This window comes from Metopolophium dirhodum, chromosome 8, assembly GCF_019925205.1.
Source record: "Metopolophium dirhodum isolate CAU chromosome 8, ASM1992520v1, whole genome shotgun sequence".
Taxonomy (NCBI): Eukaryota; Metazoa; Arthropoda; class Insecta; order Hemiptera; family Aphididae; genus Metopolophium; species Metopolophium dirhodum.
The window spans coordinates 22,355,984-22,369,197 of NC_083567.1; the positions used below are offsets into that span (position 1 = coordinate 22,355,984).

Consider the following 13,214-nt stretch of genomic DNA (forward strand, 5'->3'; position numbering starts at 1 on the left):
TCTCGTACGAGAGCAGCCGGCGGGGGACCGCCAGCTTGGCGCCAGGGTGCCCTGACAAAACCCGTCGGAGGGATGTGACCGCGTCATAAAGGCCCTCGCGACATATGGCTAAAGGTGTAAAAACCCCCGAGGGAATGGTCTTATACTCCCCGTCACACAGACGATTAATCAATCTGTGTAGGTAAGTTTTTAATAATTACAAAAATAGAGGTCAGGATTTGAAAAAAAATTGTAACACAGACCTTGTAATGAATTAAACAATAAAGTTGAATTCTGATCTAGTGCTGACATGGATATAAATAATTATAAATGCATGCCTTAACTTAACTTAATATAAGTTATAAACGTTTGTAGTATTATATATTTTATTGTAGAGCAAAATGTTATTATACAAATTTCAGTTGTTGAGAAAATACATTTAAAACCTATTATTTTACATGACATGTAACCTAAAAATTTATTTCATTCATATTATATAGACAGTTTAGTGTTTACCAATAAATAAATCAATAAAAGTCATATTATTGTATAATTTTATAGTTTAATTTACCAATGATATCGAAAATTAATATTTCAAATAGTAGGTATAAACATTCGTTAAACTGTACACACAGATCAAAATTAGTTTAGCTAGGAATTTTATTCAAATAAAAAATGTATTTAATAGATATATATGAATATTATATACAATTTTGTTTAATATTACTATAGCCGTCCGCATAAGTGCAACTAGACAAAAATAAATTACTATATTACCTTAGAGACCTATCAGGTGTGTTCATCAAGCATTAATATTCTGAACATTTTCTAGACAAGATATAATTTTTAAAATATTTTGAATCTTTTTATGCTACTTATAACTTATAACTTATAAATTATGGACATGAGAAAATGTTTAGTTTATTGGATTTTTTTTTATTTATAAACAATTAAATTTTTTTGTGATTAAAAATTATAAGTAAAAATATTAGTACAAAGTTCCTCATAGATTCTTTTTAAAAATTACAAAATATCTAAATTATTTGATATTAGTGACTTAAGATCAAAGTTTAACAAAATTCGTCAACATCACGAAAATGTCTAATTAATTTTGTAAGTGTTTAAAATTTCATATTTTTTTTTAGTTTTAACACTTGGATTTGAAAACTTAATACAATAGATTTCGTGCCTTCCTATATTCTTTTGGTGATATTTTGGTAAGTTTGAATATTATTATCAAGTAGTTGCTGTTGGTTATGAGGTTCCTGCAGATTAGGAACTAGATTTAGGAGGTTGAGCTGTGCAGTTGCCTGTTGCGGTAGTCGAGGTAGGTGTGCCAGTCGTGGGAGGAGCAGATGATGCTTGTGCATCAACTTGTGCTAAATTCTAAAAAAATAGATATAAAATAATTATTACTTTGATTATGAATACATTTATATATTTTAATCTTAACAATAGCAGTAACCTAACAAACTTTTCTTTCAAATTAAATTAATAAATGCGAAGTTGTAGAAACGTAACTCCTATACCAATCATTTTTTTTGAGATCCGTCAGTGTTTTACATCCCCTTACAGAAGCTAATCTAATTAAAATCACTAACTAACTCAGTTAAGCGATACCCAGTAGTTTGGCAATAATAATATCATTTCGTAAACGCATTCCATATGCTTATCATATAATTTGCACATTTTTAACTTTGCCTGACCTACATCTAGAAATATTACATTTTTTTATTATATTTCATAACATTTCAATTTTCCTACTCCATTATTTTAGCTCATATAAATAAAACACTTACAAATTATAACTTAAATAATATAACCACAAATACGATATAACATGTTGATACTTACAAACATACTAACGATGATGAAAATTGCCATGGCAATGATGAATTTAAAGTTCATTTTTAGCTTGTATTGATGTTGTACTCAATAATATTTTAATATAATTTAGTATTTCTAATGAGTTTTTATGTAAAGTGGTATCCCTTTTATACGAGTTTTAACAATTAATCAAGTTTAAATATTTTGAATTGTGTTTTGCCAGATAGACCTGCTTAAATTATATATAAATATTATACCTACTGAATTAATAATATGTAATCCTCAAAAGTTTAATAAATCATATTAATATCTGTGTGAACATTAGCACAGCAAAAACATTTTTACCTATGTAAACTTGATAAAAAAACAACAAACGTTAGTTTGTTATCCTATAAAATTAAAATATAAATTTAAAAAAAAAATGTAAACATTTCATGTTATAATGAATTATATCTGTATATGATTATCACTGTAATAAATTATAGAGATACGACTTTTGTGAATTAGAACAAATGAATTAGTGAAGTTAGACCGACGAAATGATTGAAATGTTTTTTCCTCTCCTGTAAAATTTACCGACTTACGAATTACGACCTTTACGATGATATTATGCTAAATGCTTTATTATTATTTAACAATTTTGCATTGATGTTATACGAGTTCAAAGATTAATTTTTTTTTAGGGGCCATTAGTCATTATTGTGCGTAAAAGACCACGGCGAAGATTTCAGCGTTGGTTTGTTCAGACGCTTCTGGAAAGATTCCTTGAAAAAAATAGTTAAAATAAATCTATATATATAAAATAAGTGTACATTTTGAATACATTTTATAACTCAAGATCCACCAAATCGATTTCGATAAAAATTTCAGGACATATTAAAATTGATATGTAGATGGTTTCTGTGAAGTTTGTACGCTGTAGGATAAGTGGTTCCGGAATTATGGCCTCTTAAATGCACACCTGGTGACATGGCCAAAAACAACAACAACGTCTATACAATTATTTTTATCTATATATATATAACCCATAGCAACCATTAAAAAACAAAAATGTTGATTGTGATCACTTCCCTTTTTAAATTAGCCTATGACACTCACAACGAATGTGGCTTTGTATTGGTGAAAGAATTTTCGAAATCGGTTCAGTAGTTTCGGAGTTTATCCCGAACATACAAACAAATGCTATCATTTTATAGTATAGATAAAAATGAATATTTGTGTGTAGATAGACCTCTGGGAACAAGATAGGCTAATTTAAAAAGTGTTAAATTTGTTTTTTTTTTATTCGTCGGATTTTAGTACAGTTGCGTTAGGCTTTTGTATCAATTGATCATATTAATATCCTCCGAAGGTGGAATTAAGTAAAAATGATAAACTTTGTACAGTTTTGATAAGCTTTAGAGTTAAATCATACACTTACGTACAAACAGCACGGGGTCCGCGATCTACCGCAGGTAGATTGCCTACCTGATAATATACTGCTGCGAATCAGAATTTTTATTCCGGGCAGCAGAAAAGTTAAGATAAATTTTGAACACCATACACCGAATATTAAATAACGAATTGAACAAAGTTATACAAACCCCCACCCCTATTCCACTGATACACCAAACGATGATCGCGTACGTGTGACGTATATATTCACCCCTCTGCCTGAATCCGTCTACTCATCACGTGACTGATACATATTTTTTATATTAACCCCCACCCCTCTTCCACTGATCCACCGCCGATTATCGGGTACGTATGTGATGTATATTAACCTCACCTCCCCACCACCACATTAACACAACACACCGACCACCGCCGAGTAATCAATTATACATTTATCCTGTAGACCAGCGATTCTCAACCTGAGGTACGCGTACCCCTAGGGGTACGTGTCATGATCACAAAGGGTACGCAAAAAAAAATCGATTTTAAGATTGATATGCTTGTGGGATGGATAAAATTTCTAATTGATTTTGCGTAACGCTTTGTTTTTGCCGTAGAAACGCAAATCAATAAAAATAAATAAATGTACATTACAAATTAGTCTATAATTCTGAATTGATTAAATTCCTAACAAAATGTAGCACACAACTGGATATTTGTACACTGCACTAAACCCAAAATTATAATTATGATTCCTTAATTTTCCTTGCAGGGAAAAATATCTAGTAGCGTGCTATGTAACGTCTTTTTCGCACTACACTTACAATAGTACAATTTATGACGGTACAGTTATAGTTTAATATAGGTTTGTGTAGACATATCGTATCCACTAGGTACCAACGTGAAATCGATGTTTTCACAAAAATTTGTGCATTTCATCAATCGGAAACGTATTTTTCACACTAATACACTATCTAGTATGTTGTACTAAAAGTTTTTCCTTATAAAAGTAACCAAGTATACTCGACGTTTAAGATATTGTTATTATTTTAGGGAATATTATGACTGGCGGAAGCCATACGAGAAGAATTGTTGGAGAATATCTGCTAATAATATGATCGACGCACGTAACAATAACATCATAGATCATACTTATTAATTATCGATTATCATTACCGAATGAGGATCTGTGTGAATTTGTATTTGATTGTATAATAATATGTTAAGTGATAATTTATCACATTTTTAAGTTTTAAATTTTAATTGTATTTTTTAATTATACCTAATATAAGTAACTAATAAAAAAATTAATATTTTTATGAAAATTGTTTTTTTTTGGTGGCTCCATTCAACACTAACCTACATTTCTGTGCAAATAAATAACTGAATAACTTTGATATTATATAACTGTTGTACATATTGTCTACTAATATCTACCTTATTGTGAAAATGATTACCCATTTTAAGTCCTGGACATGTGTTTTTCTCAACGAACTAGGTACTTACACATGAATGTAGATTAATAATATTAATAATTTACTCATTAATGTTTTAAGCGTAGACTATTAACTATGAACAATGATTACCTCGCTATTGAATTTTTTGTTTAACTCCAAAATTGAAACAAGGAAAACTAATTTCAGCTCTAGAACAATCTATGAGTATGTAGATGTGTAGCAAAATAGTAGTAAAGTTCTGAGGAAATAGGTACGAAGTAAACTGTTAAAAAATATATTTGTTTATTTTGATCTTTAAAAAAAAAAATATGAAATCTCTAACTCATTTAGTTTTAATTACCATATCAAATTTCAAAACTAAACCACACACATGTGACATCTGTGTAGAGACGAAACCCACCGATCTATCTCGTACGAGAGCAGCCGGCGGGTGACCGTCAGATTGGCGCAAGGGCGCCCCGACGAAACCCGTCGGAGGGATGTGACCGCGTCATAAAGGCGTGAAGTAGCCGCCTTCGCGACATATGGCTAAAGGTGTAAAAACCCCCGAGGGAATGGTCTTATACTCCCCGTCACACAGACGGTTAATCAATCTGTGTAGGTAAGTTTTTAATAATTACAAAAATAGAGGTCAGGATTTGAAAATATATTGTAACACAGACCTTGTAATGGATTAAACAATAAAGTTGAATTCTGATCTAGTGCTGACATGGATATAAATAATTATAAATGCATGCATTAACTTAACTTAATATAAGTTATAAACGTTTGTAGTATTTTATATTTTATTGTAGAGCAAAATGTTATTATACGAATTTCAGTTGTTGAGAAACTACATTTAAAACCTATTATTTTTATACATGACATGTAACCTAAAAATTTATTTCATTCATATTATATAGACAGTTTAGTGTTTACCAATAAATAAATAAATAAAAGTCATATTATTGTATAATTTTATAGTTTAATTTACCAATGATATCGAAAATTAATATTTCAAATAGTAGGTATAAACATTCGTTAAACTGTACACACAGATAAAAATTTGTTTAGCTAGGAATTTTATTCAAATAAAAAATGTATTTAATAGATATATATGAATAGTATATATAATTTTGTTTAATATTACTATAGCCGTCCGAATAAGTGCAACTAGACAAAAATAAATGACTATATTACCTTAGAGACTTGATAGGTATGTGTTCATCAAGCATTAATATTCTGAATATTTTTTAGACAAGATATAATTTTTAAAATATTTTGAATCTTTTTATGCTACTTATAAGTTATAACTTATAAATTATGGACATAAGAAAATTTTTAGTTTATTGGTTTTTTTTTTGATTTATAAACATTTTAATTTGTTTTGTGATTAAAAATTATAAGTAGAAATATTAGTACAAAGTTCCTCATAGATTCTTTTTAAAAATTACAAAATAGCTAAATTATTTAATATTAGTGACTTAAGATCAAAGTTTAACAAAATTCGTCAACATCACGAATATGTCTAATTAATTTTGTAGGTGTTTAAAATTTCATATTTTTTTTTAGTTTTAAAACCTGGATTTGAAAACTTAATACAATAAATTTCGTGCCTTCTTATATTCTTTTGGTGATATTTTGGTAAGTTTCGTCCATAATAAATATTATAATATGATGCTTGTTGCATATTTTTGCACAAACGATGCAGAAACAGTCAAAACTTCAAATTTCAGAAACGGAGTGCTACCGTTTCAATGACCCCTCCAATTGTTTTCGGGATAGCTTTACGTTATTCTGCCCAACCGATGAAACTTGGTGCAAATTTGTGTAAAAATGCTGCACAAAATATATGTAATATAGTTTAAATTTTGAAAGTGAAAGGACGTTGAAATGGACCTTAAAACCACAAAAAAAAGGAAATTGAAGGATAAATTAAGTTGACATATCTACGTGTTTCAACAAAGTCTGATGTTTTAATATTTTTGACATCTGTGTTTTTTTTATTTGAAGTTGTTTCATAACCATAAGTAAATATATAGTAGAATAAGACCAATTTTTTTCAAAATTTTTATTTTCGAAAGCATACATAATTATTAAGTGCAATGTTACAATAACATATTAAAATTTGGATAAATCATATATTTTGTATTTTAATGGGTATATAATATGAGTATACTTCTGAGTGTGCATACAATTGTATTTGCATATAAAATAGGTACATTAGCCATCAGAAAGTATATAAGATAAATTATGAACTTATATCAGACTTGCAACTATAGTCATATTGAATATTATTATCAAGTAGTTGCTGTTGGTTATGAGGTTCCTGCAGATTAGGAACTAGATTTAGGAGGTTGAGCTGTGCAGTTGCCTGTTGCGGTAGTCGAGGTAGGTGTGCCAGTCGTGGGAGGAGCAGATGATGCTTGTGCATCAACTTGTGCTAAATTCTAAAAAAATAGATATAAAATAATTATTACTTTGATTATGAATACATTTATATATTTTAATCTTAACAATAGCAGTACCTAACCTAACAAACTTTTCTTTCAAATTAAATTAATTAAATGCGAAGTTGTAGAAACGTAACTCCTATACCAATCATTTTTTTTGAGATCCGTCAGTGTTTTACATCCCCTTACAGAAGCTAATCTAATTAAAATCACTAACTAACTCAGTTAAGCGATACCCAGTAGTTTGGCAATAATAATATCATTTCGTAAACGCATTCCATATGCTTAACATATAATTTGCACATTTTTAACGTTGCCTGACCTACGTCTAGAAATATTACATTTTTTTATTATATTTTATAACATTTCAATTTTCCTACTTCATTATTTCAGCTCATATGAATAAAACACATACAAATTATAACTTATATAATATAACCATAAACTACGATATAACATGTTGATACTTACAAACATACTAACGATGATGAAAATTGCCATGGCAATGATGAATTTAAAGTTCATTTTTAGTTTGTATTGATGTTGTACTCAATAATATTTTAATATAATTTAGTATTTCTAATGAGTTTTTATGTAAAGTGGTATCCCTTTTATACGAGTTTTAACAATTAATCAAGTTTAAATATTTTGAATTGTGTTTTGCCAGATACACCTGCTTAAATTATAAATAAATATTATACCTACTGAATTAATAATATGTAATCCTCAAACGTTTAATAAATCATATTAATATCTGTGTGAACATTAGCACAGCAAAAACATTTTTACCTATGTAAACTTGATAAAAAAACAACAAACGTTATCCTATAAAATAAAATATAAATTTTAAAAAATGTAAACATTTCAGTTTATAACTAATTATATCTGTGCATGGTTATCACTGTAATAAAAAAATAATAAAATAATAAAATAATAATAAAATCATACTGAAACTCCATCTTTGTCTATATGATAGATTTTTACTTTCGACACTTCTTCGTACTTCGGGAAAGACTTATTCTTTGCCAATACGAAAATTTACTTATTACTCAATTTTTTCATTTAACATAATATATAATATAAGGTTTTATACTACTGCCTTTTAAACACAAAATTATTTTTATAATTTATTCAATATTCAACTTATTTCTTTTTATAATTCAACAAATGTTTTTTTTTCTATATTTCCTATAATATCTCAATTTTTGTTATTATTCAACAATTTTATCTAATATTTCAACTTATTCATCATATAATATCTCAAATTAGTTTTTCTTTATTATTCAACAATTATTTAACTATTTAATTTAACATTTTAATTCTTCATATTTCTTTATTCAACAACATTTCAATTCAATTTTCTTTTATATATTATTACTCAATATTCAATTATTACAAAAAAATTATTCATCAATACTTCAATTCAATTACTTTTATATATTATTCACAAAACATCTAATCATTTATACTTTATTTAATTCAACTATTCGATACCTATATTTTTCAAAAATGTATTCAATTATTCAACAATTAATTTATTTCAAAATGTATTTCAATATTTTATCATTAGTTTAATAAAAATTATTCATCAATTCATTTCTTTTACTCGATTGCTACGCGTGCATTAATATATTATATTTGTTTTCTATTTATTTTTCACAATTAATATAATATTTTCTACTATTTAATTTTTTCCAATTTCCAACTAATTCAAATATTTATTTCATATATGACTTATTTAGATCAGTCCACCGCTGTCTATTTATTTATTTCTTTTTCTAACATTTTATTATTTTATTTCTTTTATTGTATATTATTTTTCATCTAACTTATCTGAACTTATGTTAGATAATATATGCACCTTCACAAAAAAAAAAAATGTAGTTATCGATGGATTTATTTAATCCAACGGAGACGTGATTCCCTAATCTTACAATTTTCGTACTCAATAAAATCAACTTAATATCACTTAATTAACCAACTTACATAACACCAGTACTTGCCGCTTGATTCATTCTTTGGTCTGCTTGCCTGACTTGAAATGTTCGTTGTTTTGGAGTTGTTGAAAGGTGAATTACCCTCCAACGATGATTCGTATTGAACTGCCTCCGTGGAGTTCTAAAGTCGAATGGAACCCCTGTCTCCCAAATCAATTTCCTAGTTGATTGACTCGCCTTGAACTCCAATAGACTCTGTACTCCACAGCGCCAGTGTTATAATCTAGCAATTGGTTAGCTTATAAGTTGCAGGTAGCAAGACCGTTGGTAGAGGATTTCTTAGGTAGGTTGATAAATAATTAGACTTTGTTGAAAAGTTTAAGTTTATATATATAGTCTATATTTAAAATTGTTCTTCATAAAACACTCTTAGTTGAAATTGACAAAATCGTTATACTGTCTCTCGCGAAGGTGCTCGCATGTACGATGGTAAATCACGTCTAATCTACAGGCCGTTTCGGGTCTGGTTTTAAAGGGCCTCCTGCTCTCCTACTTCCCCCTAGTCTATTGATATATCCGTAGACCTCACAGGACGTTATTCAATTTATTATCGATACATTCCCATGCCTGGCTATTCCATGAATCGTATCCCATTATCATATTTACAATATATGCTATACGCCATCCGTTAATATTTAGATACTGTGCATTATTTATATATATATATGTTATAAGTAATAACCATATATCATATTCATATAATTATGATTATATTTCTTCTGTAGGCTTTTTTAATAGTTGTTCAGAAAATCAGAAATACGTACTACGTTTTAATTAATGTATTTAAATATTAATTCTGAGTGCTTGGCCATCTGGTTACTATTTTCTTAACCTGCTCAGGTGAGATTGTAGGACCTATTGAAATGTGGTTCCAAGGTCACATCACCCTCTTGTTATATTCCCACAGCGTATTTTAATAGAATTGAATACTCCAACTATTATACCATTGATCGGCCATCGCTTCATAGACCACTTGATAAGTTTAAAATAAAAAAGGTGGGTAAGTGGATGTCGCTCTACTGTACAGTAGGTTACAAGTGGGTCACTGTAATGGATGGTGTTAAATTTAAATTCAATGATATAATATCAATATATCATTGTATAAGAAAAATGATTCTGAGCGAGAACGGTCAGTCAGCCTATGATATTACCAAGTATATTTGATGATATTATTGTGAATAAAGTAATTTATATATATAACCTATTTACATGGAGCCTTGTTTTAAATTTTCAATCCTTAGCCATAAAAGTTAAACATTTTATACATTTTTAACTACAAAATAATTAATAAATTATAAATTTGATAAATGTTGTCAACATTTGAACTTTAAATGCTTATAAAAGAAATTGTGCTCATGCATTTTTAATATTTTTCAACTGCTATTAGAACGATATATCAGGAGCCTTATATTAAATTTTCACGCTTTTTTACCCAACAAATAAAAATTTATTGATATTTATAGAAAAAAAAACTAAAAAAATTGAAAACTGACAATGTCCGTAAACAGCTCAAAAAGAGTCAAAATATTTTCAACATTTTATGGTGTATAGAAAATGCTAATATAAACATTCAGTGAAATTTTCAAGTATCTACAGTCATTCGTTTTTTAATTACAATAAAATAAGAAAATCATTACATGAGATATCGAGTTAATATCAAATGTTGTAAAAATATAAATTTCAGACGCTCATAAAAATTTAATTTAAGTTTCTTGTAGACATTTTTTTTTGGTAAAGGTAGAAAAACTTATGAGTAATCTTATATTACATTTTCAAATCTTAGATTTAAAAAGAAAAATTTTTATGAATTCTCAACTCAAAATAATTTGCTATTTTTCATGATTTTTCTGTATTTTGTCAAAATTTGAACATTAAATGCTTATAAATAAAAACTGTGACTAAGGATTTTTAATTTTTTTCATCTGCCTTTGAAACAATAACCTAGGAGCCTTCTATTAAATTTTCAAGCTTTTTTACTCAACAGATAAAATTTTATCGATATTTATAGAAAAAAAAACTAAAAAAATTGAAAACTGACAATGGCCGTAAACAGCTCAAAAAGTGTCAAAATATTTTCAACATTTTATGGTGTATAGAAAATGCTAATATAAACATTCAGTCAAAATTTCATGTCCCTACGGTCATTTGTTTTAGAGTTAAACCAAAAACCAAAATCGATTTTCTCGAAAACAGATTTTGCGTAAAAATTCCCGTTTTTCATTAATTTTTCTTTTGTTTTTCACGTCTCTTGTGATAACTACTGGGAAATTTTTACTTTTGACCCCCCAAAGTACCAACTAGATTCACTTTCCTATCAGAAAAGTTACTATTGAAAAAAATCCAAGCACTTTTACTGTCCTAAAAGGTGACAGACACAAAAATAAAAAAAATAATAAAAATTAAAAAAAAAAACACACATCATTGTAAAATCAATACATTCATCGCTTCGCTCAGAATCTAAAATAATAAATACCTACTATGGTAAATAAAAATCTCATATAAGTAGGTAAATCCGTATCTGAAATAATCTGTTGACAAAAACTGTAAACGTGAAATGTGTGTACACCGGACAAAAAACTGGATACACACTGACCGATCCCGTGTACCACACGGGGTAATGTACCGACCGTCCGTTGATCTCAAACATTTTATAGTGAAGGAGGGGTGAAACATTTGATTTAAACATTTACTTTGTTAGAATTATGGTTTTTTGAAATATTTTCAACTATTTTGAGAAACATGATGCTAGGTAAAAATAGATATAATATAATATAATATTATGTGAGTAAAGATAGTAATTATAGTTTTTCTGAAATAATATAAACTGATGTGTGGTAATAAGGAAAATATTATTTATTAGTTCATTTTTAGTAAATATTTAGTTCAGGTTTCTTATTCTATGTAGAATAAAACGAAAAGTGTGGAAGTCAAAATGTTAATATGACAGAATGGTTAGGACATTTATCGTCTATTTCATTTCTAATATTTGAATATCTACAATATTTGAATATTCGTATGTTAAAACTTACTAAAACCTCATCTTCAGGAATCGAGCGATCATAGTGACTTTCACGCATCAACATAAACAAAACTCTCAACTCTATATTACACCCCCGAGAAAGTGATCTCGCATGTGTTGTCCGTATCCTCTTCCTCTCACCTGAATTTTGGATAAGTGAATATTTATGATACAACCGTCTTAAATGAATAATCGTGTCAGCTGGGTTAGCTGCCCGAACGACCGGCAACTCAATCATTTCACTGATTAAAAAAAATATATTATATAAATATATATCAAAATAATTAAAAATTACTAACACTTACGCATTTTGTAAAATTCCTTTGTTAGGTGAGATGTTGACTTCGAAAACTATACGACACATAATTATTTTGAAAATATAAAAAATTTAAATAAACAAAACTAATCAAAAGGACGAAATAACACAAATGTACGGTTCAACGTTAAAAACACGACTATATAGTCTAACATCTGGGTTTCTAAAGATATTACATGAATACAAAACGATCGTTCGATGAAACCTTAAAAAAGATGACGACATACCCAGAATTGTATGTTTCATTTTTATAAATATGTAATTATTTGATGATAATATTATTTTTATTAAGGCGGTTGACGAAGGATGTGGTAGCATGTACATGAAGTTGGCCCCCCCACTTTGTCCGAATGACTTCAAAATACCACCACATAATTGCAAATTAATTGCAAATAATTGCAAATCGAGTTTCATTAATTGCAAATCACCCAGTTTTGAGTAAACTCAAATTCAAAATTTGGGGGGGGGGGGGGCAACTTCATGTAGCCCCCCTCTTTGTCCGATTCATTTCAAAATACCGCCAAATAATTGCAAATTCATTGCAACTAATTGCAAATCGAGTTTGACTAATTGCAAATCATTTTTTATATTTTTTACGAATTTTTCAATTTTTTAGCCAGCCCCCCCACATTGCCCGATTCATTTCAAAATGCCGTAAAATAATTGCAAATTAATTGCAACTAATTGCAAATCGAGTTTGGCTAATTGCAAATCATTTTTTATATTTTTTACGAATTTTTCAATTTTTTAGCGAGGCCTCCCCACTTTGCCCGATTCATTTCAAAATGCCGCCAAATAATTGCAAATTAATTG

At 28.3% G+C, this 13,214-nt stretch overlaps 2 long non-coding RNA genes across 2 annotated transcripts; both read right to left on the reverse strand.

Moving 5' to 3' along the window:
- Positions 1-521: 521 nt before the first annotated feature.
- Positions 522-1,989, reverse strand: LOC132950510 (uncharacterized). The gene is made up of 2 exons (XR_009665213.1): positions 1,834-1,989; positions 522-1,365 (listed from the first exon to the last, which is right to left on the reverse strand). It is a non-coding gene; the product is annotated as an uncharacterized LOC132950510 (long non-coding RNA).
- A 4,680-nt stretch (positions 1,990-6,669) lies between these two features.
- Positions 6,670-8,242, reverse strand: LOC132950557 (uncharacterized). Its single transcript, XR_009665223.1, has 2 exons — positions 7,541-8,242; positions 6,670-7,066 (listed from the first exon to the last, which is right to left on the reverse strand). It is a non-coding gene; the product is annotated as an uncharacterized LOC132950557 (long non-coding RNA).
- Between the last annotated feature and the right edge of the window lie 4,972 nt (positions 8,243-13,214).